This window comes from Drosophila navojoa, chromosome 3, assembly GCF_054131105.1.
Source record: "Drosophila navojoa isolate 15081-1374.11 chromosome 3, UAZ_NAV_1.0, whole genome shotgun sequence".
NCBI classification, from domain to species: Eukaryota; Metazoa; Arthropoda; class Insecta; order Diptera; family Drosophilidae; genus Drosophila; species Drosophila navojoa.
The window spans coordinates 23,372,242-23,398,738 of NC_142891.1; the positions used below are offsets into that span (position 1 = coordinate 23,372,242).

A 26,497-nucleotide genomic window follows, 5' to 3' on the forward strand; every position below is an offset into this window, starting at 1 on the left:
TTTAGAAGAGTGAAATATTTGAAAAAAAGTGTAAAAAACTGATAATAAAATATTATTTAAATAATGATATATTCTACCAAAAATTTGTGAATTTGGAAAAGATGTTCAATACATTTCAAGTCTACAGGGTATTTATAGCTATTAATTCAAGGAAGAAGATATTTTATATACATTTTTTCAGCCCTTTATGAGTTACATACATATCTTTTTTTTTGTGTTTTTTTGTGTGTGAAAGCATGAATGCATTAATGTCAACGACTTTCATAGCTTGAAAGCAAAATTCTCTCATAATGGTGGCGCAAGCATTTTTAATTTAATATTTAACGCCGCATACAGAATGTAATTAAAACAGAATAACAACAAATTAAGTGGTTTGTAAATAAATTTAAAAATGTCCATTGATTTAACTTTAACTGCCATCGTAAATATTAAATATAAAACACTTTTTTATTCATTTTTTGTTGCTTTCAAAACAATATTAATGGGAATGCAAAACAAATAGGTAAATTAATCCATTGGAAATGGCTAAAAGCATTTTAGACATACTTTCTGTTTTTTTTTTTTGGTGTTCTGCAAAAGTTTTTTGTACTCCATATACATAAGTATTAATTTATTATATATTGGTTTTCAGTCCAGGTTTTTATTGTATAATATTTAAATTTTTAAAATACAAATGGAAACTAACTGATTTCAAATTGGAAGCAAACAACTTAATACTTAATTCTACTTTGGTTAACTTAACCTTGCCGGAAAACTTAAAACAATATTGTCTTTTTCCGAATCAACCCTAAATTTCTCCAATACTGAATAAATTAAGTCAACATCACGAACCAACAGCGCTGACAATATACTCTATGTTCATTAATCAGTATGGTATATTTCACACCCTTGGAAATACAATTTCTTAACTCTGCACCAATTGGAATACATGGTTATGGAGCTTCTACTTTATGCAACTCACAAATGGTGGCATAGAGTATACGCTAGCTGGTCATTATCGTCTTGAATATTCTAACTTATTTTTAATGCAACTGTTAAGGTCTCAGAGTGAATTCAGTTATTTTGCTTGAGTCGCAACCCTTTACGCATTATGCGTAAATCTCAAAATGTTTTCTTTGGTGTGCTTATTTTTTAATTGTTAAGTTTTTATTTCTCCCCCGAACATTACGAGGTTTGGCCGTGTACGAAACGTCGAACCCCGAAACGTAGAAAAACAACATACCCCAACCCTTGAGTTATTTTGCCACTGCCAAAAAGTTCAACGAAGTGTATAAAGTTTTTCTGCCTGACAGTACTGAAGCTGCTTTTGCATTAAATTTGTGTAAATGGATTTTGCTAATGGATCCAATAATTCATTTAGATTTTACTTTTCAGCTGGCAAATGTTGTTTGCGTCAAGGTAAATAGAAAATAACTTGATGTACTTTTTGTGGTGGCACAGTTACGAAATCTCTGTAGCAACAAATTAAGCTTGATGAAGCTTCGAGGGTTAGACTAAACTTGGTAAACAGCTCTGGTTTCTTACTGTCCCTGAATGGCTTGGATGTTGATAAATAAGAATTGAGAAAAATATTATTATTTATGACACTGAAATTCATTTGATGAATCGCAAAAGGCAAAAAGATTTTACTACTTATCAACTCGGTTAAATATTTTCTGATGTGTTTTATATTAAATATAAATAATTGTAATACATATATACAAATGGTTTGCCAGGTTTACAATGCTCATTCAGGACTATCCGTTTACATTTCATAAGACATTTCGGAACGATTTCAGGTGTCAGCTGTAAAGGTATTTAAATGCTGGCTTTTCTTTTCATGCAATGGTCACGCAACAGAAAATGACAAAAAAATGTATTGTAGCACATGAAAATAGGGAAACTAAAGTGGGCGTTAGTAGGCGTGTATTTACGGCGGCAAAAGGCCAAACAATAAACGCTCTTTTGTCTTTTGTTGACAAACAAATACCCACACGCACACGCATACGCATACGGATACAAACACAAGCAGACAATCAGACACATAAATATATCAAAATGAAAATATCAGAGCCGTGCAATAAACAAAAACGTCCTTTTCTGTGTTGTGGTTACTGCGCCAATTTTTTCGTTACGTTTTACATACCCACAAAAGTAAACAGTTGAACTGCACAAAGTGTGTAAAAACCCCCACCTTGTGGCGGAACTGCGTGTGAATTGACAACCAGCCAGAATTTTATATTAACCCCGATAGAGGGTAATTCAACGAAATGAGCAAACTAAAGGGAATTATTCATAATAAGATCAATGATCAATATTATGGAAACATCTACATAATATTATTAATAAATATTTAATAATGAAAAATAAAAAATATTATATATAAATTCATATAATCTTAACAGAACAAGCGAATAAAAATAACAATGTTCGGCAGTGTAGTTACCCTTTTACCATCATCAAGAACTCTTCACATCTTTTCTGAAGTTCCTCTGTATATCTTTGCCATCTGCCACTAAGAAATCGCTCCGCAGCCGTTTTATGATGCATATGCGTATATTGCAATTTAAATATTATATTATATATTATATATTATATTATATATTTTTCCATATATACATATGCATGTTTCTTGACGAAAACATAACCCAAGGAACGTCAAGGATTTCAAGTTCGCTCGCTGGTTTACAAACGCTTGAAGCTTATTTTGAGCACAGTGCATAAAAACTAAATATTTTTGAATAAAAAACATTAGGAAGTAAAAAGTTTTGATTGAGTTAATTTCTTTATAAGTCCATGGAAATCTCACATAAATGTATATTTAAATTGAAATATTCATAAAAACATTAATTTACACCAATCTTTAAGTTCAGTTGCGTATCCTTTATTCAGACGGACAGAAAGAGATATTTAAAATATGTATGTTTCTTTGTTTTCCTCACACTCGGGGTTTGATTTGCTCAGTTATTAGAGAAAGTCAGATACCGACAGCTCATTCAACATGGATTACAACTTTAACTTTAAAATCAATGAAAACGCTCCACTGTGCCTTGGTCTCACCTTATATAAAATGCATAAAATTCACATTTAGATATAGCTCAGCGGCTGTGGCTTCCATGTTGCTTCAGAGGCCGACTCTGTGCTTGTGCTGGTGCTTGTGCTTGGGAGCAGGATGGGCATTCATCATTCATTCACAGTGATGCGATTTTTCATTACAATATGGCGGAGTCGCAGCCGCGAGTTTAGTCAATCAAATGTCTCAAGTTCATTACAATCTGCAAGAGTTGTTTGGTAAGTAATAAGCAACAAACTGGGCTCTTCCCGTTGTTGCAGTTGTTGTTGTTGTTGTTAAAGTTGTTGTTGCTGTTGTTGTTAAAGTTGTTGGGCTGACGGAATAGTTGCTGACTTAGGCGGACGCGAGGCCGGGCCAGACTAGGCCGGGCCGAGGCAGGCCTCCATGCCTTCATCATCATCATCATCATCTCATCGTATTCCATTTTCGACTGCTACCTTGCGCCATGTTGTTGGCCCCATTGCCCCCGTTGTCTACTTCGCCGCTGCCTCTGTTGATGATGTTGTGGATGAGTTTGATGCATGTTTTGTTAGCTTCTGTTGTTGATTTGGAATGCAGTTTGGTGGTATAGCCCGAAGCCATGATGTTATTCCCGCATCCGCTACTTTGCTTGCTCTTTGCATTTTGATTACTTTTTTTTTTTTTTGGTAAAAACTTGAAGGAGCTCGAGTGTTCTTATTCTTGCAGATTGTGCAGAGTGCAGGAGTTGGGCGCAACCGTAGACATTTATTCTATGTGGTATATGTATAAAGACTTATAGCATAGATAGTACAGCTAATGATTTAAACGACATCTAATAATTATATCATATATAAAAAGTTTCAGTTGGTTGTTTACAATGTTATATTTATCACATGCATATAAGTGAATGCTGTGTCCCATTTGATTTCATAATTTATATATATATATATATTCATATTTATATACATATATATTCATAAAATTCTCATGGAAGATCTTTTACTTTTAAGCATCTGTTAAATTCCCTGATCTGCTGACTTGATAATATATCTAACTGGAAGGCTAATTTTAATATAAATTGAACATTTTGTTTATATTCTTGTTTGATTGTATTCAGAACAATGATCTTATAGTCTTGTTTAATTCTTTCCTATAACATGCTGATCTGCATGCTAGACTGGAAGTTCTTTGTATTAAATTGTATTTTATTATAATATTCTTATTATATTAGTTTTATGTTATTATATAAGACTTAAAAAATTTTTAAAATACTGTAGTCATATGTTGAAAAATATTTGCCTCTATCTACTATGCTGATACTACATATAGTTATGTATGTACTACATGTAGCTATACATATATGTACTCCATATAGCATTTGGGTGTGTGAAACCCTCATGTGTGCACGTATGCGCAGAATTTCAGGCATTCTGGTATTTCGCATTTCGAATTTCGAAAAGCATAAAACAGAGCGCCAAAATGGCCGCCACAAATGCTTGAAAAATGTCAACCATAAGCAGAGGCCATTACCAGTTAAAAACAGCGAGCTCGTTGGCTCGCTGGCTCGTTGGCTCGCTCCCTCGCTGGTAGGAGACGAGCAGCCAGCCAGCCAGGCAGCCGGCCAGCCAGCCAACCAAAGCGCCGGCCATACAATGCCAGACCACGCCGTTGAAGCCGTAATTATTCTGTAGACCAAAGCAAAATAATTACTTTGATCGCAAATGATATTATTTTGTCGGGCAATGGGAGTACGGAGCGCGAGTGTGTGAGGGGCGTAGCCAACCAACTCTATTCTCTGCATGCAATTGAGCTGTGCAATGGCCGCCACCGCCTGCAAGCGGCGACGACAAGGGCAGCGGCAACGACGATGGCCACCATCAACTAAAAGTGCATTGCATTTGGCAAATTTGCATATACGAAATGGGCAAAAGGATAATGGGTTGAGTGTGCAGTAGTTTTCCCCCTCCCCCTTGGTAGTTTCTGGCGCACATTTCCTCTCTCACACATACACACATACATACATACATATGCATCTTGCCCCACTCCTGCTAGCCCTTGGCTGCCCGGCTTTTACCCCGTCGCTAGTTAATTACTTTCACGTACATTTTCGATGGCCTTTCGCACAAAAATTTTATTTATTTCACTGCACTTGCAGCTGCCCCCATTTCCAGTGCTGCATCCATAACCAATGGACGTTGCTGGACATTTGGGGTCTCCTCTCCTCACATCCCGCAGTTGCTGTTGCTGTTGCCTCTGCCGTTGCCTTTTTGTTAGCTTGGATGTGTTTTCACATTTATATGCAAATTTTTTGGTTTGCATGCGAAATATATAGCTTTCGTTGGCTGTTACAAGAGTACGACAAATGAACAAGAACCATTGACTACTGCGAATGTTGCCAGCTACGTAGAAAGCTTTCGCGGACCGGTCCGAATTAAATGGCAACCAGCCAGTCAACCAATAGGAGACCTCATATATGCCAAACTGTCAAGCGATTGACGGAAGCAAAAAATGCTATTGAGGGATGCGTAGTTTTTGCTTTAAGTTTTATAGGTCCAGCATTAGATATAGATCGAAAAATCGCTTCATATATATGAAATCATATTACAAATATCTAAGAAATGAATAAAATATATATAGTATATTTCTACTACAAAATTATCATTATATTGATATAAAATTATTATTTATATATGATATATTTATATTTGTCTGGGAGTTTTACATTTTCATAAATATAAATTGATTTGAAAAATGTCAATCTGCATGCACATGTAAAAATGACATGCATTGAAACATGTTATCATTAATTGTAATCTCTGAGCAGCCTTGCAGTTGAGTTCGATGTACAAAAGTCAGATAAATTGGTCGGCCGATTCATAAATGTTTGGCAATGATAATCGTGAAGGACACGAGTGTTTGGGGGCGTTACTAAATTAACGACTGTATGGATAGCAAGTGTAACATATTGTCAGCAGGATATATGTTCATTGAAGTCCTTGCATACGCATCTGCATATGCATATCCATATGCATATGCATATGCATTGAATCTTCGCACAAGGGCAGATGTGGACTGGGATATGTATGCAATGTGTAAGTAGAGGTGGAAGTGGAAGTGGTACAGACGCGACGCCACCCAAACAAACACTCGACGCTTTTGTTCTTGCTGATGGAATTATTTGTTCGCACATTGTCAACTTTCTGACATCCCATTCCGTCTACTATCTGGCCGTGTGCATCTCTCTATGTGCAGCCTGGGCCTTTCACACTGTTATGCCTCGCCCCAGCCACCGCAACACGTCCAGGTCGCATGCAATATGCAATTTACCGCCACCACTGCCAAGGTTTTTTGGATGTGTTCGGGGCGACTCGGCTGGGCGCTTATCTTTGGCTTTATTTCATAAACCAGCGACTCTTGCCAGGTCCAGGTCCCGCATCCGTTTCAGCTCTTGCTCTTGATGTTGCTGTTGCTGTTGCTGTTGCTGTTACTGTTGGCCTAGGCATTTGGTTACAGTTTGTAAATTTTTGGTACCACAACACGAACTCAAAATCTGAAACAATGAACTGCGAGACTCTTTGCTGCAACTGCAATTGAGAGACCATATGTGGTGTTGGTGTTGGTGTTGGTGCTGGTGTTGGTGCTGATGCTGGTGTTGCTGCTATGTTCTTGTTGTGTACGTGGACTGCAGTTCCTGCCACAATGTATCATCAGATCTGAACTTTTGTGAGGCTGTCATAGTCAGAAATTGGTTGCATGCAGGCAAAACAGGCGAATTTCAGGCCAGACTGCGACTTGATTTGTGACTTCATTAAGTGATGGTAGATTCTCTACTGGGAGAGCCCATTCGAAAAAGGCAAACAGAGACGGCAAAAAAGCTATGCACTCCCATAACGTTATTAGGCTTTCCCATTATTGATGCAAAAAATATGCCATTTGAATTGTTTATTATAGATTAGATGTTTAGATTATAGATTTATCTATAATTATCTTCCACATAGCCAAGAGATCATTTATAGATCTCGTATTTTATTTATTTAATACAATTGAAATAACTAAATTATATTCGATGAACTTTGTTGGCATATAAAAATCAGTTATTATAACACTAATGAAAGCATAAAAAAAAGAAAAACAAAAACAATAGAAATAAATTTAATTATATTAAGTTGTTAGCTCGCATCTAAAATAAAATTAATAATAATTATTATATACTGATGGACGACAGAGACTCTCAGAGAAGCACTCTTCCAGAAACAAGCCTTTCAACATCTTATATATATGTATATATATTAAAAGCAGCACAAATTAGTCTGAGTTATACGATATCATGTCAAACATACATTTGATTTCAATTAATTTTTGCCATGAACACCCCAAGCTGAAAAACTTTTATGCAAAAATTGTTCATTTCAAAGGCGCAATAATTAAATTAAAGCCCTGGAACACATAGTCAAAGACCTTTTCAGCGAATCATTTCATGTCTATGCGTCTCCATTTGGCGCTTCGCTTTTTCGACCATTTCAAGCCCCCTTTCAGAGTAGAAAAACAAAGCAACAAGCGACGTATGGAGCTTCAATGTTCTCTCTAGTAATACCCTGTAACAAAAGAGTATTCGGTATATAGATTTTAGGATACTCTACAATTTGTCGATAAAGATTTTAACAGTTAGCCTGTTCAAATGAAGATCATTTCATATATATTTTAGTATAGTAAAAACCCGACTAGCAGAGAAAAGAAATTCTTATATGTTCTTTCCCAAGAACTATCATGTATATTTATATGATTATTTCAATGCTTTGTAGTGTCACGGCTATAATTAAAATATGTAGACTTTATATACGTGAATATGGAAAATGGTTAGGTCTGTCTGTATAGATATCAGATTAGAGACTAAGCTTCGCATATTCTTATTTATCGATAATGTACACTATACTTAAAAGTCTTCTTTTCTAGCTGTAGTTTTCTAGTAAAATGTTGAGTGAAATGAAATGGCAATGCCAAGTGACGTCAACATGTGACAGCTGTCGCTTTTAATTAGCTCTACAGGTATCGGTATTGCCATGGTCTATAGTACATCCGCCATTGCCATTTGAGTTGAGCAAAAATTTGCAATTAGAACGCTCTTCCGACTTGTGTTTGGTGTGTTGTGTTGCCGTCGTCATGGCTCATTCACATCGAGGAGCTGTCTATTTTATCTGCCCCGCCCCACGCCTTGACGCCTCCACGCCGCCCTTCCCATGATGGCAAACAGCTTTAGTTCAACACTTGCGACAAGTTTATTCTTGCCAAGCATGCAAAGTCCAAGTTTCCGTCGCGTCAAAGGTCTCTCAGTCTTAGATCCAATTTAAATTAATCAAGCCGAAGCTGTTGCATTCCCAGCACTTTCCGCATGGCGTGCCGTTGGCCAATTTATGTGCGTTCTAATAAATTTTTAATTATTTGTGAGGTAAACCGAAAAAAGATTTGCTCCACTTCATTCGAAATTGAAACTACATAGACTGAGCCCAATCCCGGCAACCACCCACTCCATCAGTTTTAGCCACATAAATAAATTGCCGGCAATTACGGCGTTAACAAGTTTTATTGACTGACTAAATGTGTTTGGCTCCCCAATTGCATGGAGTCAAGTTCCCTGACCAGTTACCAAAACATTCTTTTTCCTTCTTTCTTTCATCCGCCCTCTCTCTCTCTCTCTCTCTCTCTCTCATCGGCCTCTTTGGCAAGGACATTTCATGGGCTTGTACAAACGTTTAACTGTCTGTTCTGAGCCCCGTTCTCGCTAGCACAGAAAATTTATTTGCGCTTTGTCACCGTCTGGCCAAGTTTTTGTTTTTCTATACCGAAATCGCTTAGGGTGGTCTGCCCTTTTAGGAGCGAACGAACAATGAATAATACCTCCAGTCGGCTAGCCAAAATCGCCTGCAGTCAGCCAGTCGACAAGTCGACCAGCCGAACAGAGTGAGCCTGTTCATTCCCCATTGGACTCGCACTCACCCACTGCTCGCACAGCCTCATTTATTCCACCAGATCAATCTTCGTTGAACTTCTATCTGTGTCCACATACACGTCGCATAGTTGTCCATCGGTTCGACACTTTGTTGGATGGAAATTTATTAGCAGCACTCGTCGCCCCAACTTAACTCCCCTGTGAGCCGCGATAGCAAATAAAATCCGAATCATAATCTCACGTCTGCCATAGAGCAGCCTATAGAAATTAACATCAGAAAAAAAGTTGAGAAGAAATGCGCTATGAAAAATTGACTGGAAAAATTGAAATAAAAACTCGTAATGTGGCACTTGTTTTGCTTTCTGTGTGTGGGTGTGTGTGTGTCTGTGTGTACGTGTGTGTGTCGAGGGATTCGACAAAACGACGTCGACGGCAGCCAATAAAAAGATAAAACGTCGCCCCCCGTTTTGGGTGTGTTTCTTCTAAGCATGTGCGACTGTCTGGGACATGTGTAACGGCCCCGGGTGGTTTGCCTCACCTCGAGCAGCGGGCGGGGGCTATCAGCATATGCGGTTTAAGTTGCGGTTGACATTTATTTCACACACCATTGCACAAATAAATGCGTTGTGGCTTTGCTATTCGTTTATCGATCAGCCCGGGGGAGGCAAATACAATATGGATATTTATATTATCATAGCAAATGATCGAAAATTGCTTTTTTTTTCTGTTTAAAAAATAACCTTCATTATTCCTTTAAGTGTTGTTTCAATAATGATATACTGGACTTTTATTCATATAGCATATGCTTAGTTTATAACTATATTCTTAACATATTATCGTAATTTATGTAAATGCTCACAAAATATTAAAATATATTAGCTAGATGCGTCTGTTGGAATATATGTAGATCGTCCTCTGTACTCGAGTCTTTTATATCATAAGTATTTCATAATAAATATTCAAATATCAGATAATTGTTTTATTGATCTTAAGATTCGTCGTAATGCCTACACATATGTATTGGAGCATTTGAAGTTAGTCGTACCCTTTCTGAGTCAGACGCACATGGGCAAGCCCTTTTTCATTTTGTTACTTGTTATTAGTGCAACATCTGGCAACGCCCACAAAGCTTGGCCTCTTTTTGTTCTCTCTTTAGTTTCTCTACTCGTCTGCTTTGGTGCGACTTCTTCACTTGATTCTTTTTTCTCTGCTCTTCGATTTTTTTTTGTATTTTTTATTAAGTTTAATTTTACGCTTGAAAATTTAAAATTTTTGTACACTTTGTGTTCTTGGATGTTGTTATTGATGAGCTTCTCTTGTGGCTAATTACTTGGTCTAAACATCAAAAGTAAAGTTTCGAACTGCTGCACGAGAATTCCTGTCACGTACGCAAAATTTTAATTGATGCCATTAAAAGGTCAGCAAACGAGAGAAGACCAAAAGGGAATCAATGCTTGGAGGCGGATCGAAACAGTTGCGTCTGACTGTGTGTGTATGTGTGTGTGTGTGTGTGTGTGTGTGTGTGTGTGTGTGTGTGTGTGTGTGTGTAAAATGAGTAAAACTTTGCATTGCTATAACAGAGCATCAGCTGAAAACTACTCGTAAAGCTTGTCATTTATCTAAAAAGGTCCCGAAATAATTTAGTGAAATGAGCTTGCAGAAGGAGTTGGCTGAAAGTCACAGAATGCCCCAGCCAGTCGATTAGCTCGATGATTGAGCACATTTTAGTGAAGTGCTCGAAAGTCATATAAATCATTTGTAGCCTCTGTTTTTTCGATTCCGAAATTGACTCGCTTTAACAATAATTAATAGAAATGCAAACGCCACATGTCACATACATAGATCACATGACAGGCGAATAATCGGGGGGACGAGTGGAAGAGTGAAGGAGTGGAAAAGTAAAGGAAAACAATGTAAGGCAACTGAGAATTTTAATTGCTATCCCACGGGACAGGCTTGTGTGAATGTGTGTGAGTGTGTGTTGACTTTAATTGTGTGAAAAAGCAAAAACATTCTAATTTACGATGCTATGCTTATTAAGTGCGCGAAAGGATGCAGGACATATGAGCCATGCGAGCCATGTGTGCGTGGAATGTGATAGTGTAATTATTATGCGGTTTTGGGTTCGTGCAAAGCACTATAAAGAATATAGATGGTATGTGCGCAAAAAGCTGATTTAACAATAGCAGAACCCACTGCTGCCTCCTCCTCCTGCTCCAGCTGCTGCTGCTGCTGCTCCTGCTGCTACTGTTGCTGCCTGAACAATTGCAACCAAGATTAGGCAGCTAAGCCGTCAGTTTCCCCTGCTTCGACGTAGTCGTGGTCCTTTTGTCCCTTGAATGTTTGCTCTTTGCATAGTCGCATTTGAAAAGGCAGCCGCCAGTTGGCATCACACGCGCTCACAAACACACACACACACGCACACGCACAAAATATGAAAATGTAGTCTCGGAAAAGTGTTTTATGCAATTTGGCTTTGTTTGGCATTGTAATTAAGTTGACAATCCATCATCATACATCATCATCATCATCTGGCAAAGGCAAAATTTATTTGTCTCCGCATTGATATGCTCATTTGTATTTGTGTTCTCACTGTCTGCGTGTACAATTACTAATTTTCAAACAATTCGTTTTACATTGTGCAAAATTAATCTAAAAATTACCATATGGGGATTGTCTCGTGGCCAAACATCGAGCTCGCTTGACGTATGAGAGCATTTTTGAAATAGGTTTGTCGTATAACTTTTGTAACTTACAGTCTGTATATATGTATGTCAAATTAATTCAATGCAGTTGTGAACTCATTTTTGGAATGAACAACTTAAAATTATGTGTCACAAGCAGGGGACACAAAGTTGAGTCTTTTATTTTGTTGTTGCTCGCTCGATGCGCTACTGCAATCCGTTTCCATTCAAAGAAGATTCCCAGTATTCATATTGTCAGTTTCAAATGATTGCAACTAAACATATTGCATAATATAAGATTATAGATGAATGCAAATTGCATTGGCTTTGATTGGCTTGGTTTGCATGATATTCGTCTATTATGGGCTTTTCAATAGGTAATCCTATGTAAAGGCTATGTATGCGAAACATTTAATATCTTAACAAATTTAAATACTTTTGAAACTTGAGCAAGAGTTCGAGAGTAATCTCTAGCAATTGATATACAAGATTTGATTCCGATTAAAGAAATACATTCATTAATATGCCACAGGATGACACTCCTTTCACTCTGTGGCCTTGCCACCACAGTGAACCCCTAAAAACTCTTGTCATAAAACAAAAAAATAACTTACTAACCAAAAAAAAAAAAAAAGGCTCAAAGGCTGCAAAAATAAAAGGAAGCGATAGAGCAATGAAACAATGATTCCGAAAGAAGTTGGTCTGTATGTATGTGCATATGTCTGTATGTGTATGTGTATATGTGTGTGTGTTTAAACTCAATTAGCATAAAGTGCAATCCATCATACAAAATGTCAAAAACTGCTGAGCAAAGTTTTCACAAGTCAGTCAGCAAACTGATAATAAAAAAAAATATATATGAATTCATGGCTAGGGGTTGGAAATCGAAAATAGAAAAAATGTACGGGTGAAATTCTAATATATTAAGCAAATATGATAAAAAAAAGGTTCTGTTTCAGAAGTGTTTTGATAAAATGATTGGACTAAGAAAAGACATATGAAGCGCTATGTAGAATTTTCTTAAGGACTATATACTTGAGGAATAAATGGGTAAATGGTCAGTATAAAAATTGCAAACAGAAACATAAATTATGTTCTTTGAATTTTTTTTTTAATTTTTTTTATTTTATGTATAAAATATGTGTAATAAATGAATGTGCATATTATATTTACATTTATTTTTATTTGACTACTGCAAACAATAATTTGTTTATTTTTTTCTTTAGCTATATTTTATAGCATTTTATACAAAGAAAACTTAAAAAATAAAAACCTTCCGTAAGTGAACTAACTGGTTATCAAAAAATTGTACGCTCTGTGGCCCTGCTAATAATTTCATTTTAAATCTTATAGGTATTTATGAGCATTTTATGCCAGGGAATAAGTCGTTTTGCCAAAAATTTGCCAAAATAAAAAGAAAAACGGAGGCGAAGCGTGTGGGCAGCCAAATGGTAAATGGTTTGGGTTTGATCATAAATTTTTAGGTGAAGTGAAGCTAGTCTTTTGTGTAGGTTTGAATTATTGTCACTTCTCGGGCGATGTTAAACTTAGGCAGTGCCATAAACTTGTAACAAAGGACACTCAGGATATGGCCAGGCACAGGATATGAGCAGGCACACACCTACATCTAAATTTACAGAATTGACGGCCCAGTCTGATCACATGATAAGAGTTGAGCTATAAAAAAATAGAAATAAAAAACGCTTACGAATTGAAAGTTTGCTCATATCTGAACTATGCTGAAGCTAGGCTTTGCACTACCTAAAGAGCATGTATAACTCTTAGATACATTATATATTTTCAAAGAAAAAAAAAAGCATAAAAAGATATAAAAAAATATTATATAAGGAAAAAGGAAATGGCTTAGATACTGTTCAAGTATCTTTGCTGGTTTTCTTTCTTTTCTTTGATATGCCATGAACCAAAGCCAATTGCAGTGGCATCCAGGAATTTCAATGGCTGACGGAAACAGTAAAATTGCAACAGCAAAAACACATAGAAAAATTATAGAAAAGGAAGATGAAAATCAGTAACAAAGAAGACCCCAGCAGTAGAAGGAAATTTTCAGTAAGAAGTCAAGAAAATTGCATTGCGCAGATGTTGCCAACTGCATGGAGCTGTGTGCTCGACATGGTTTGGGGAAGTTAAGAGCAGAGCTTAAGAAAATGCTATAAAATGAAAACAACACGGAAAACTGCAAATGAAATTCTGCGGGTTTTTCCTAACAAGCAATAAAAAAAGAATATATGTATAAGAGAGCAAAGAATACACGGAAAAATGTAAGTAAACCAGATTTTAGTTTGCTCAAATGCATAGAAATAAGGAAACAAATGTTGTATTTTATCATCGACATAAAATTTTCATTAAAACTACAGCAGCCATAAATATTAAATTGGTCGAAGACCAAAAACAACCAGCAGTCCAAAGCTGACAGCGGCCCAAATTAAGCAGAGACTTGAATCAAAATATTATTTTTACCTTGGAAGCCAAATATTTATTCAATAATGTACAATATTTTCTGGTTTTTGGGAGGGTGGGGCTGCCCGAAAGGAACTGCCTTTAAATTGTAAAACAAGATGCATAAACAAATGCATAACAGGACAAAACATAAACGCACACATACAATAATAGAACAGAAGCGAAAGCTCTTAAGTAAATAATGAAAAAGGTACTCTTAAAAACCAAAGTCATATATACTACACTACAAAGACAGCAGCGAATTCAAAAACAAGCAAAGCAAAACGCAAACACACAGAGCCCACTCGCGTTTGTACATAAGAGACGAAATGGGAATGGAACACTGCGGCGTATCGTGTTTATGGGCGGAGCCAAGCGACGAGCATAGAGACGAAATCTCGCAATGAAATTGAAATGGAAATTCAACTACCATTTCGTCCGCACACAAGCAAGCAGGCAAATACCGAGAGAGAAACATGCCATACACACACAAAGCACGCATGCTCAGAGAGCAGTTCATTGCTAACAAATACCAATGCAGACGTGAGAGAGAGAGAAAGAGCTGAACCCAACACAAAATACAAATATCTGCATACAAACAGATGCAGCAGCAGTTGGCGTTCGGCTCTTGTATTGGCTGCCAAAAATACTTTGCATTTGTTGTTGCTCAGACAGCACCGTCTGCAGATGCTATTTAGTAATTCCAACGCTATTGTAAATATTAATGTAGAGAAAAACAACAAAAATAAGGCTGCAGCAATGTGAATAAATGTTAATAAAAACGAGTTTTTATTTGAATCCAATATAAAAGGCAATTTAAATATGAAAAAAGTATTTAATGTATACATTATGTTGGATTTTATATCATTTAATTGATGGTTTCGCTGCTCATCTCCACTGATAATGCGTTTATTTATTTAGATACATACATATGCAAAGCATTATTAAATAATAATCATAAATAAATAATGCGTACTTTCTTATATTATTTTTCTTAAGTTATTTATTTAATTTTTTTTTTAATTTTTGTTCCATTTAAAGATTTATTTTGAATGAGCTTTGCAATTGGCAAATGATAATATCTGTAATTGAAGATTTTTTTTATCTTAATAAGAAAACAAATATTTTCTAGGTTTAATTAATTATTATTAGCTTTTGTTGCAAATACTTTTTGGGTTCCACAAAGTCAATATTTGCTAAACATATTGTATATATTTTTAGCATTTCTCAAAGATATATAATATTTATTTTGTTTTTATGTATAATGGGAAATAGTTTGATTATTTGTTAGGGTAAAATAAAGATGAGTCCAAACAGTTTATATGTGAATTTTGAGGCATATAATTTATGGGTCTTTGGAAGGTCATCAGTCACTCACCTGCAAAACTGGATGTCCGGACTTAAAACTGTGAGAAATATAGTATAGTTTTTAGATTGCCATGCCAGCTAAATTATCATTTGTCCAGCTGCTTATCAAATGTCTTAATCAAGTCTTGATATATATATTTAAAAAAGAAATGAAATCATTTTTCCAATAGAATCGACTGTATGAGAACATATGAACTTCGAAAAATGAATGACGTTTACTTTATATAAAAGTATAGAAAATTGTGTAGCTGACAAATGATATATTGTTTTAAGGAAAGCAAGAAATTTGAATAAATTATATTGGTGGTTACAAACCTTTATACATGGCTCTTCCAAGAGGGTCTGGAAATTAAGTTGAAATTCTTACAACTAAATCAAATGTTTTGATAAATTGCAAAACACACGCAAACTGTTTCGTTCAACAAAATGGCTGAGCAGCTCTTGATGCTTATCTGTTATTAAAATGGGGCAAAAGTCTGGAGACCCCTCTCTGAGCCAATCCAACAAACTATGTAAGTGTAATGTGTTTTGCGTGCTTTTTAATATTTTTGTCCAGACCCCAGTTCTTCGGATCGTATTATATGTAGGAATAGAGTCCTATACATATTTATTTATGTATATATTTCGAGAACGTTAAGCAGTCTCTAGCATCTTTAAGAGCATTGAATATTACCTAGCTCAGGTATGCCGCTCTAAAATTATACTTGATTTATAGAGGTGGAAACAGTCCAAGCTGTCAGCAATGAAAATCTCAAGCGCTCCCAGTTGTCAACATATATTAACAATTATGGTTATTAAAAGTCGTTCTCAAACTTTGAACTGCATAATTATCTTGGATGAATTTGTATTAAATTTATGGCGCTAATGCTATGCAGTCGCTAGTCGCTTTATATAGGTGTCGTTAATTTTGGCCTTCTATTTTTATGCGACGCGTGTGCGAACTCATTGGGTGGAAGATAATTGTACAGAGTATTTGCATTATTATTATTAACAATAAAGTGAACAACAACAAAAGGACAATGAGGGGGAGCAGTAGCAGCTGGAGCAACACGTGTGAAAATCAAATTCCATGGCATCACCTACGCAAATTACAAAATGAACACACGCACCAGATATACATATATACATATATAAGTATATATGTATGTATGTGCGAGAGGTCGGGCCTGGTCGTCTGGTCAGGCATCTGGGGAACCTTTCATGGCGTTGGACATCCGTTTACATGGCACAACGAGTTAAGCGCATTCGCCATGCCAAACAGGTCATTTCTCGCTGCCCGCTGCCCGCTGGCTGCTGGCGGCTGTCGGCTGGCTGCTGGCTGCTGGCTGCTTACTTGCTTTGCTGTTCACTCATATTCATTCATCGATGATTATTGCGTTAATTATTATCCTGTTCGGGTTGCCTGGCTGGCACGCCGGCGGGTTGGGGGCATATTGTGCGTAAAACTTCAAAAGGAATGCCAGCTATTTTCGTGTAAAGCCGACTTGTTGTACCTGAACCCTGCTCACTACTCGACTCGAAGCACACATTGGCATGTAACACGACCCTCAACGACGAGCCCCGAAGTAACACATCCTGAACACTGCCCGCCTGACTGTCGCTGCGGTGCTGCGGGCTAGTCAACCTCTCTTCTGGACCTGAACTAATAATCCTTTACAAAGTGGTCACTGGACAAAAAATATTGCCTACTATGTTAACGTTTTACCCGCCCTCGTTGAGTACTAAGCGCTTTATTTAAGCCACTTTTTTGGCTCGATATAAAGCTTTTTGGGAACTCTATACGATTAGCAGATCCCCACTAAGCCAGATCAGCTTACAGGCAAATACTACTAGATTAACTCTGCAAATATTGGTATTGAAATCTAAGAACTTGATCGTTATTCACGTAATACTTTACGCTTCCTATCTAGCCCACCACTCATATGCAATAGATGCTGTAAATATTTCCTATTACTTGAATTCACACAGTTCTGTCTTCCATGGGTGTCTGATTGGGTGCATGGCGTTTGCCGGAGGCTTTAATCAGACGGAAGACTTAATCAGTTTGCTAGCAAAGCGAGAAAACGCTTAGACATCATTAACTTTTAACTCTAGTTTCCCAAATATTTATATAACTTTAATTAAGGCCACCGCTGAAACATAACAATAATCAATCAAAAGAAACAAAAAATGTGTTACTTAAGCATGGGAATTCGTGCTAACGAATGTTCAAATTCGTCAATTACACACGCCAACAGCATTTAGTAATCAAGAGGCAGACTATTATTATACGAGGGCTTCTGATGTGCTGACAATCAAGTGAAAACCAATAGCACTTGACTTTGCCTGAAAGTTGTGTGCAACGGAAATTAGTCGAGAAGTAAAGAAGAAGCAGTACTTTACCATAGAGGATCTTCTTTGAAGAGGAGGAAATATGCTGATACTCATTTCTATTCTCAATCTAAGCTAAGTTTCAATAAATTTTGTTGTTCTGTGTTATTGAGCCGGCTAAACAAGAGAATGAATGCAATGCAAGCCGGCTGCACATTGAGAGCTCCTGTCCTGTTGATTTATTTCCTCACATGCATAATACGATGTGTGTGTGTGTGCGCGCCTTAAGAGAGTGCCAATTAGGCATTTTGTTCATACCACAGGTGACAATTATTTTCAGGTCAGGTGTCTCTTGGCCGATATTACGAGCATTCGCTCGCATTATTTGCTGTTTGCTGTTTGTCTGTGGACTAATCGAAATTAAATGATGTGTGAATGCTGGCAGCTGCCGTGCATTGCTTTCAATTGCTTTTTCTGTCGCCAGCTCCCATTTAGCTGTGTTTGCCTCTTGCCAATTTTCGATACCCAACTGCCACTGACTGTTCATTTTTGTGGGCTTGTGTGTGTGTTTTATTTTTTATCAATTTTATTGTGACTTTTCGATAGGGGAAATGCTCACAAAGCCTCATAAATTATGACGATTGTTGAATGCCAGTGCGAGTAGTACAAGTACGATTGTATTTATGATTGCTAACTGCCGTTTGCGGGCTAATAGATAGGACCCAGTCCAAATAAAACAACTGTCAAAGCTTCCATCTACCGTTCCATTACTTTTATCAACTTTAGCAGCTTGCATATATTCCCAGCCTGAACACTAAAATTGACTCTTAATAACAATAGTTTATGCTTGGCAGCTGTTTAAGACAACTGTGAAGTTGATGATAATCATCAATTTGATTGATCAATGCATTTATACATATATTAAAATCCAATCGGTTTCACAATGAGATTATTCAAAATGAAATTCATTTGTAGCTAGTCTTTACAATGTTTACTTTATATTTCATCAAAACAATATATTAGATATCCGTCCGTTGAGCCCATGAATTCATACCACTAAATTCATCAATGACCCTCGAAAGTCTTCCCGTACATAGTTGGCCAGCAGCTGTAAAGTGATTGAAATTGTCATTAAATATTACTCAATGTGTCATTATTTGCAGCTTTGTAACCGTTTCAGTTTCATATTTTTTGCCTCAAGACTGGCTGACGAACCACAAAACGTCGTCGCCAGCCAGCTAATTTGCATATAAATTAAAACTTAAATGTGGCTTACAGGGAAGACGTAGGACACATACGCACATAATTTGATCATAATACTAACTAGCAGGACTGCAACAACGGGACAACAGAATGGCTGGCGATGCCAACGTGTCTGGCAATGTTAGTGCCGACGAAACAGTTTGTAAATCTCGCATCTCGAGTTTTTGGCATTCAAGCTGTACGTCTAAAATTCCACACACATTTTATGAATGTCAAGCAAGGGCGGCTGGCTCTCCCATGATTCCGGCACATATCTGACATTGGTTTGAGTCTGGCATAAAAAAGAATGCCACATGTGCCCAGTACAAACACTTTACACTCCACATACATAGATATAGACATGTCCCGTTGTAGTTATATTAGCTGTAACCCGAGGACGGCCATCGTCCCGGCTGAGGCATCCACAATAAACCGCAAAATATTTGAATGTCTTTGATGGTTTGCTCTATGCATGTGAGAGCCAACCAAATTGCCAACTATTCTCTGCTCGCCAACAAAATACTCAATGAATTTTTGTTTCAGCTCACGCATTTTATGTACTTCAAAGTATTTTATTTATTTTACAAGTTGACATGCGCATTGCAAATATTTGCGTTCAGCTATATTGAAAAATTAATATCGCATTAAGCCACATTAAATACTTTACTTTATAAATAGAAATGCATGAGTAAGAAGTTTATAAATGGCTTCAGCCAAATGCCAGTTTGAAAGCTTGGCGACTAATTAAAAAACATGTCAAGTGATTTTATTTTTAACTTTATAAAAATGTAAATATCATACAAGCTCAAATTCAAAGTTCATTGATCGTAAACACAATTAACTTTTAGTTTAGTGCGCATTATTTAAGCTTCAACTCTATAATATAGCAATAAAATGTCCAACTTCTTTATAACTGGGGCAGTTAAGAAGTTTAACTCAGTTATCATGTTCAATATATCATGCCACACTTCAGATACCCATTGAGAATGCAAATAAAAGAATGAACCAAGAGTAAATGGAAAGTATATGCTACCAGTTTCTTATACGTTTTCAATGGGGCTATAAACCGGCCTAAAAGAGTATTAATTGTTCTGATCATTAATAACCTTCAAGTTGATTTTTTCAGCCTGAGCTGAGTCGCCTACTTTCTTGCTACATTATTTGTTCAATTTCACGGTACATATTTATATAGATACAAGTTTCCAATTATGCTCTGTCTTCAAATAACCAAAAGAGGGTATATTATCACTGTAAATGTTCGTTATAATCTATCTGCGAGTTTAAAATGAATGCGAGTTAAAATGAATAAGAATATCTAGATTGATTTTTATCCAATTAATTATGGAGACTTCATTCCTGCTGAATATGAACCATAAAATATAGAGTAACGCAAAGTCGAGCAACTTCTTCAACAACATTTCGATATTGTTTTTTTTTTTTTCTATGCAATCTATAAATAATTTATTGATGGTATCTGTGAAATTCTGTTTTAACAACTCATGCGAGTCATTTAAAATATTTTCTAGCATTGCTAATGATTAGCTGCTGCTTAATTAGTTTTCAAGCCACTATCAAGCAATACAAATAAAAGAGAAAGAAAGGAAAAAGGCAATCAAACGATTGAATATACCTGACAGAAAATATTGTAGTTCGTATATTGTAAAGTTAAAAATTTAGCAATGTTCAACTAAAACTATTGTGTTTGTAAAATATGTGTATACTAAGTAAAGTAAAGATTCTGCCTGCTTCCTCTACGCTTTTTCTTACAGATATAATTTACGCTAATAATTTTACACCCAACACAGCCCCAGATGCACACTTTAATTGCCCTAATCCATTTATACAAAACGACCCTGACGAAAACAATAAAAAACCAAAAAAATGAAATGAAATGAAAAAAAAGAGCCATAATAATAAGCTAGGCGAGAGGTCGTTGCAATATGACAAGTCTACTACAAAATAGGGCGCCACCCGCACTGACCACCTACGGACTCTCTCACTCACGGACTGACGGACTGGCGGACTGACGGACCGACTGGCTGCTGCGTAATAATAAAGCGAAATACGAGATGCTTTCGACATCGAAAATCCTTTTTATAAGTCTGATAAAAGCGGCAAATGGGCAAAACATGAAAAGCCAAAAGGCCGTCAGGCGATTTACATTACTTACTCTGTGGCGTCTCTGATTCTCAGGTCTTATTTGGGGGAATCGTACAAGAAAATACTGCGCTTATTATAATTTCCTTTGTGCATTAGTCGTTGTTTCTCACCCTGTACAGTTCTGCCTGCCTACTGTGCACAGTGGGTTACCTGCGATAAATGCCATTTCGCTGTAAGCGATTCTTTTTTTATACACTTGCTAGTGTTGTGAAGAGAGTATATTGGTTTCATTTCGGTGGAGCACAAGTTTTGTTGGCACTCAAATTTATAAAATCTGTTTCATTATCGAGTTAAACATATAAATAATGTGCATATGAGAAATAAGAAGTGAATAAAACAAGTAAGAACTTGTAGAGATATACTCCAAGCTATTCTCGACCTCCGATTCTATCATACCAGGCTCTGGGTTGAGCATGGCACAGTCTGTAATACCCGCTGGCACATTTTCACTTGTTTTTTCATTCATAACGAACTCAGAGTGCATTTGGTCATAATATATATTCTCGAATGCATTTGCTACCCACACTAAAAAACTTGTTTTCTTTGCAACTCGCTACCGAAAAAAAAAGGAAACCAAGAAAGTCGCTTAATTTTTTAACAAGATTTTGCGGTGTTTTTTTTTTCTCTTTTTTTCTAACAATATCATGAAAACTCTCGCGGCACGTGTTTCCTTTATAAGTTCTCCCCTCGACCATTAAATTTGTAACAAAATTTACCCCAATATTCCAAGAATGTTTGCATTTTTTTGTACAGAAAATCTCCTTCCCATTCGGGTTTCACTTTCATTTGGCTTAGGATGATTTTGATTTGTGTGTTTATCTTTTAAATTTGTATTTTGTTTCTCCACGCGGTTGATATTAAAATGAGCGGAAATAATGCTGTCCCAATATCCGCTTATTATTTCTTGTGGTATGAAGGCTAATTTTTTGTTTTGCCTCGGACAGCTGTCGAAAAGTTGCGATTCGAGCTCAACGTGGCTTTCGATAAATTTATTAAATTCTCTATTGCCTGAGTCCAGCTACAGCTGTCAATGTGGAGTACTTGGTAAATAGAGCAACACCGACTGATAACGCAATGATAGAGCTAATGCAGTGATACAATTGTTTACAATGTTGTTACACGGCTGACATTGCATGTTGCAGCTGGTTGGCGAGACAGTAAATTGTCTGGGAAGTATTTTGGCCGATAATGAAATAGAGATTTGAAATGGAATTTGCATAATGAGCATTCCGGGTATTTCAGTATTTCGGGCAGACAACAAAGTTGCTGTTGAGGCTTTGAAGTTGCCCGCTCGGCCATTCAATTTGCTATATTCACACCTACCCAGAACGTTTTGTTCGGGAGCCCACACAGAAGAAGAAGAAGACAAGAAGACAAGAAGACAACAAACACGATGAGTTCTAAGGAAACAAAATCTTACAAAACGTCACTGACGACTCGCCGGTAGGTGATCCAGCGACGAGTCCGACGACTTCTTACTCGTTTCATTTATTGATCGTTAAACATGATTTAGGCATGACAATGAGATACTGTTAGTAGCAGCGAGCCATAAACTCTTGCGGTTTTCTGGTCTCGGTTTTGGTTTCTGCCACCTTACTTTGCAAGCGAGCAATTTGCAGCTCAAATTAAATAATTTTGTTGAAGCTGTTTTGCCGGCAAAGGCCAAAAAGCGGCTACCGTTGGGTTAGCCTCATCTTGCATTGCGTTCGATTAATTTATGATGTATTTAGCCGTTTCTGTTATTCACATTTGTAAATGGATATACATTGATATTTTTAAGTTTTTGATCTTCGATCTGTTTCATTTCAAGCATTAATATCATATCGGATTTTGCATTTTGGAGTAGTCGACATCGATTCCACATTAGTCAACTTCAATGCCATGTGGCTATATTTCTGTTACAAACCACAATTATTTAGCCACGTTAAATTCGCAATGATTGATTGTTGGCAGAGCGATGAAAGAAATTAAACTTGCTATCAATGAAGAAGAAGATATTGAAAACATAGAATAGCCTACGCCCAATCAAGCAAAAGTTGTTTTTTTTTTCTTTTCTCTCTTCGGAAGCCATCGTCAAGTGGAAGTCGCTATCGAAGACACAGCTGTCAAAGCGACACATCAAATAAATGACGGGCGCAGTCAAAAATTTTTGTCACGCAGCTAACCGAAAAGCCTTAGCCTCGGTGACGACAGATGTAATCAGTTCCGCTTACGCAAGTCAGAAGTCGAGGCTGTTGGAGGCTGTCTGAAAAAGTTGCAACTAGCGTTTGGCAATAGATGGTTTATGCTTAAAATCATATGGGGTCTGGGGCTTAGGATAAGGCTGATGATGATGACTGTCACTGTCGAAGCAGGGCGGCAAGCTATTGGGGAGTGTGTCCCGCGTGTGATTGACAAGGATTTATGATTGTTGTGCAAATGTTTTTAGTCAGTTGAAATTTTAATATCGAAAGGCTGTGGGAGTGAACGACCTATCCAGCCATAGAACATTTCAAAAGAGTCGGCTCACAATATTCATTCATATGCCGTGTAGATTACATAATATACATTACACTAAAAGCCCGGTTCAGTCACCTCAGCCGCTCGGAGAGTAGCAGCCCAACCAACACCTGACGCTGCGTAAACCAGATGTGCAAACATTTGCGAACAAATTTTTCTATGCGCATTGCATTTCATCTCTAAGTCGAGATATCACAGACCCTTTCATGTTGCACCCACAGAAAGTGACTAAACATACATATGTACATACATATGTATACATATCTGTATATCTGTGCATGAATATTCATGCCTTGTTTATGCACATTTGCGTGTCAAGTGAATTGCTCCCAGCCACAGAGGCAACCCCCTGCCAACGTTCCATTTCTTTGGCTTTGCTCTCCGTCTCGCTTTTATTTTGCACTCCTTACTGCTGCTGTCGCCGTATGAGCAATGCTTCCCCTAATTCTGATTCCTCGTCTCCGCCAGGACGCATTCAAGTTGTTTACCTTCGCAAATGTGAACGGTGTGACGGGCGCTGTGTGAAAAATGTCTGTTTATGCTCACATTTCATTTGAACGTGAGCTTGTTTGTTTGCCAATTTGAAGTGCCAAAATGACTGGAAGTGGGTATATATGCCTGCCCTCGCCTCGCCTGCCCTGCCCTGCCCTGCTCTGCTCTGCTCTGAGTTGAGCTGCCATAGATGATGCCGCAGACTTTGATTGCAGTTTATGCTGTGTATGCAAAAAAACGCCGTCCTATACATATTCATGGTGGGCCAGCAATGATGGCCCTAGATTCGAGTGTTTGGTACAATAAGTAGCAACAAAAAAAGTCTACAGGCAAATATACACATTTTTTCGATGTCGAGCAAGGGATACCAAAAAATTGGTATGTCTCTAAGTGGTGAAAAGTCCAATTCAGCTGTTAATTCAATTTACGTTTTGAATGATTTTTAACTAGTCGTAAATGGCTTTGTTTGCTTATAAAGGAAAGTATGTTGCTTGCAATAAATTGAGCAAATGAGCCTTGATAGTGTCAAAGCAAACAGAACATAAAGCTCTCTACGACGCTGGGGCGGCACATTGTGCGTGGATAATTGAACAGACTAAGCTAAAAGAAATGGCCAGCAAACATCAGTAAGAAACAACAACAACAGCAACAACAACAAGAACAATCAGAACAACTAATTAAATGCCGCAACCCCCCAAAGTCAAAGTTTGTGAACTCGTTTTCATTACGAGTTAATTTGAATGTAAATGAACACAGAGAGGGCAAAGCAGAGAGCACAGAAACATACAACAGAGAACATAACTGGGACAGAGTAGATAAAATGTTTTTGGCTAATGTTTCAATTAAGCAGACAGTGAAAAATTTAATTTTCTTTCATTTGGCAAGCTATGTGGAATGATGGAAATTCGCTGAGCAGGACCCACCCAGGCCGAACCCCCCTACCCTGCCCTGCCCTACCCACTTAAAAAGTTGGCAATTCTGTTGCGCGACTGTAGCTTCGGTTGTCCTGGGCGATGTTCACAAGGAATTTCAATGTTCCACTCATAATTTCCATTAATTACATAAAATTAATGCCGTTCAAGTCAGCTTCTCAGGCTATGCGAGTGTACCCCGCTCAGTAGCGATTTCTATAATTTGCGACGCACTTTAAAAATAGCTGCGAGTCCATGAAATCATTAAACAGCAACCGCAACGGCAACGGCAAAGGCAACAACAATCAGCCATAGACATTGAACAGCAGCAAACTGTCTGTGCTAATTTCGGACTTCTGATGCCCGGCTAGCTACTGGCTACGGTTACGGCTACGGCTACGGCAACGGCATCGGCTTTGGCTTCGGCTTCAGCTGCAGCTTCTTTTTATTTTAAGGCGATAAGCAGCCAGTCTTTGCCTGTTAAAAACAAAAACAACAAAAGAACTTATCCGCTTTGTAGACACGATCATGATTTAGGTATCCATACACATACCCATAGCCATAGCAGTTCAAGTTTTTGCAAATACCACTCAGGGGCATTTTGTGCTGGCCGAGCTGCAGCTTCTGCAAGGAGCCACTATGCAAATTTGCTGTTGAAGGCTGTGCAATATGAATGGCCACGCCCATTTCTGTATGCCCAGACGATAGCAACTGTCATGGGTGCATGCAACGTAACCAAGGAGCGCAAAATCGAGTCCATATTGCTGCAAAGATATGATTTACCAATAAAAACGGAATAATAATGGAAACTATAACAAATTAATAATATTATTAAAAATAAAATGTTTAGATCAAACAAATATATTATGAACTTATCCCATCTATTGAGCCTGTCCCTGAATTCCCATTCGATCGATATAGGATATTCTTCAAATTTGTCGTCAGCTCATTTGAATATTCACAAAGGTATCTGCTTACACAGCCAAGTTAAAAGTTAAAAGGCTCCTTGCTACAGTTGCTAGAATTTCCTCCACTTGCTCTCGCAATGATATCATTTTGATGCTTGTCTATAAGTTGCCCGGGCCAATGAAAACAAGAAAACAGCAACACGTGTCCGCTTTAATTAAAATAAATAAATAGACGGAAACCTAGAAATAAGCCGAATAGAAATAAAAAAAACTACCATGCCACGCACTAAACAATCCCAACACCCAGAGCAGAGCGGTGTGGGCGTTGTCCCAGTTCGTGTTGCCATTAACATTACCTATTACCTATTGCCCATTACCATTTCCATTTCCATTCTCATTCTCCTTCCCATTCCCATTTTCCTCTTCGTTTTCGTTTCCATTTGTTTTCAAAGGCAAATGTCAAAAATTGTACGTACTATTAAATTTCATGCGTCTATTTGATTTGC

The 26,497-nt window shown here is 37.3% G+C and overlaps 1 protein-coding gene across 2 annotated transcripts in view; it reads left to right on the forward strand.

The window, feature by feature from the left end:
* Nucleotides 1-26,497, forward strand: part of LOC108649735 (uncharacterized) — a 37,523-nt gene that overhangs the window by 7,283 nt on the left and 3,743 nt on the right. The window contains exon 1 of one of the 2 annotated variants that reach the window (XM_030385938.2): nt 14,666-14,815. The exons of the other annotated variant lie outside the window; for it this stretch is intronic. The gene's annotated coding sequence lies outside the window, so the exon portion shown is untranslated. Of the gene's footprint in view, nt 1-14,665; nt 14,816-26,497 lie in introns of those variants that run through there. 2 annotated transcript variants of the gene reach the window in all.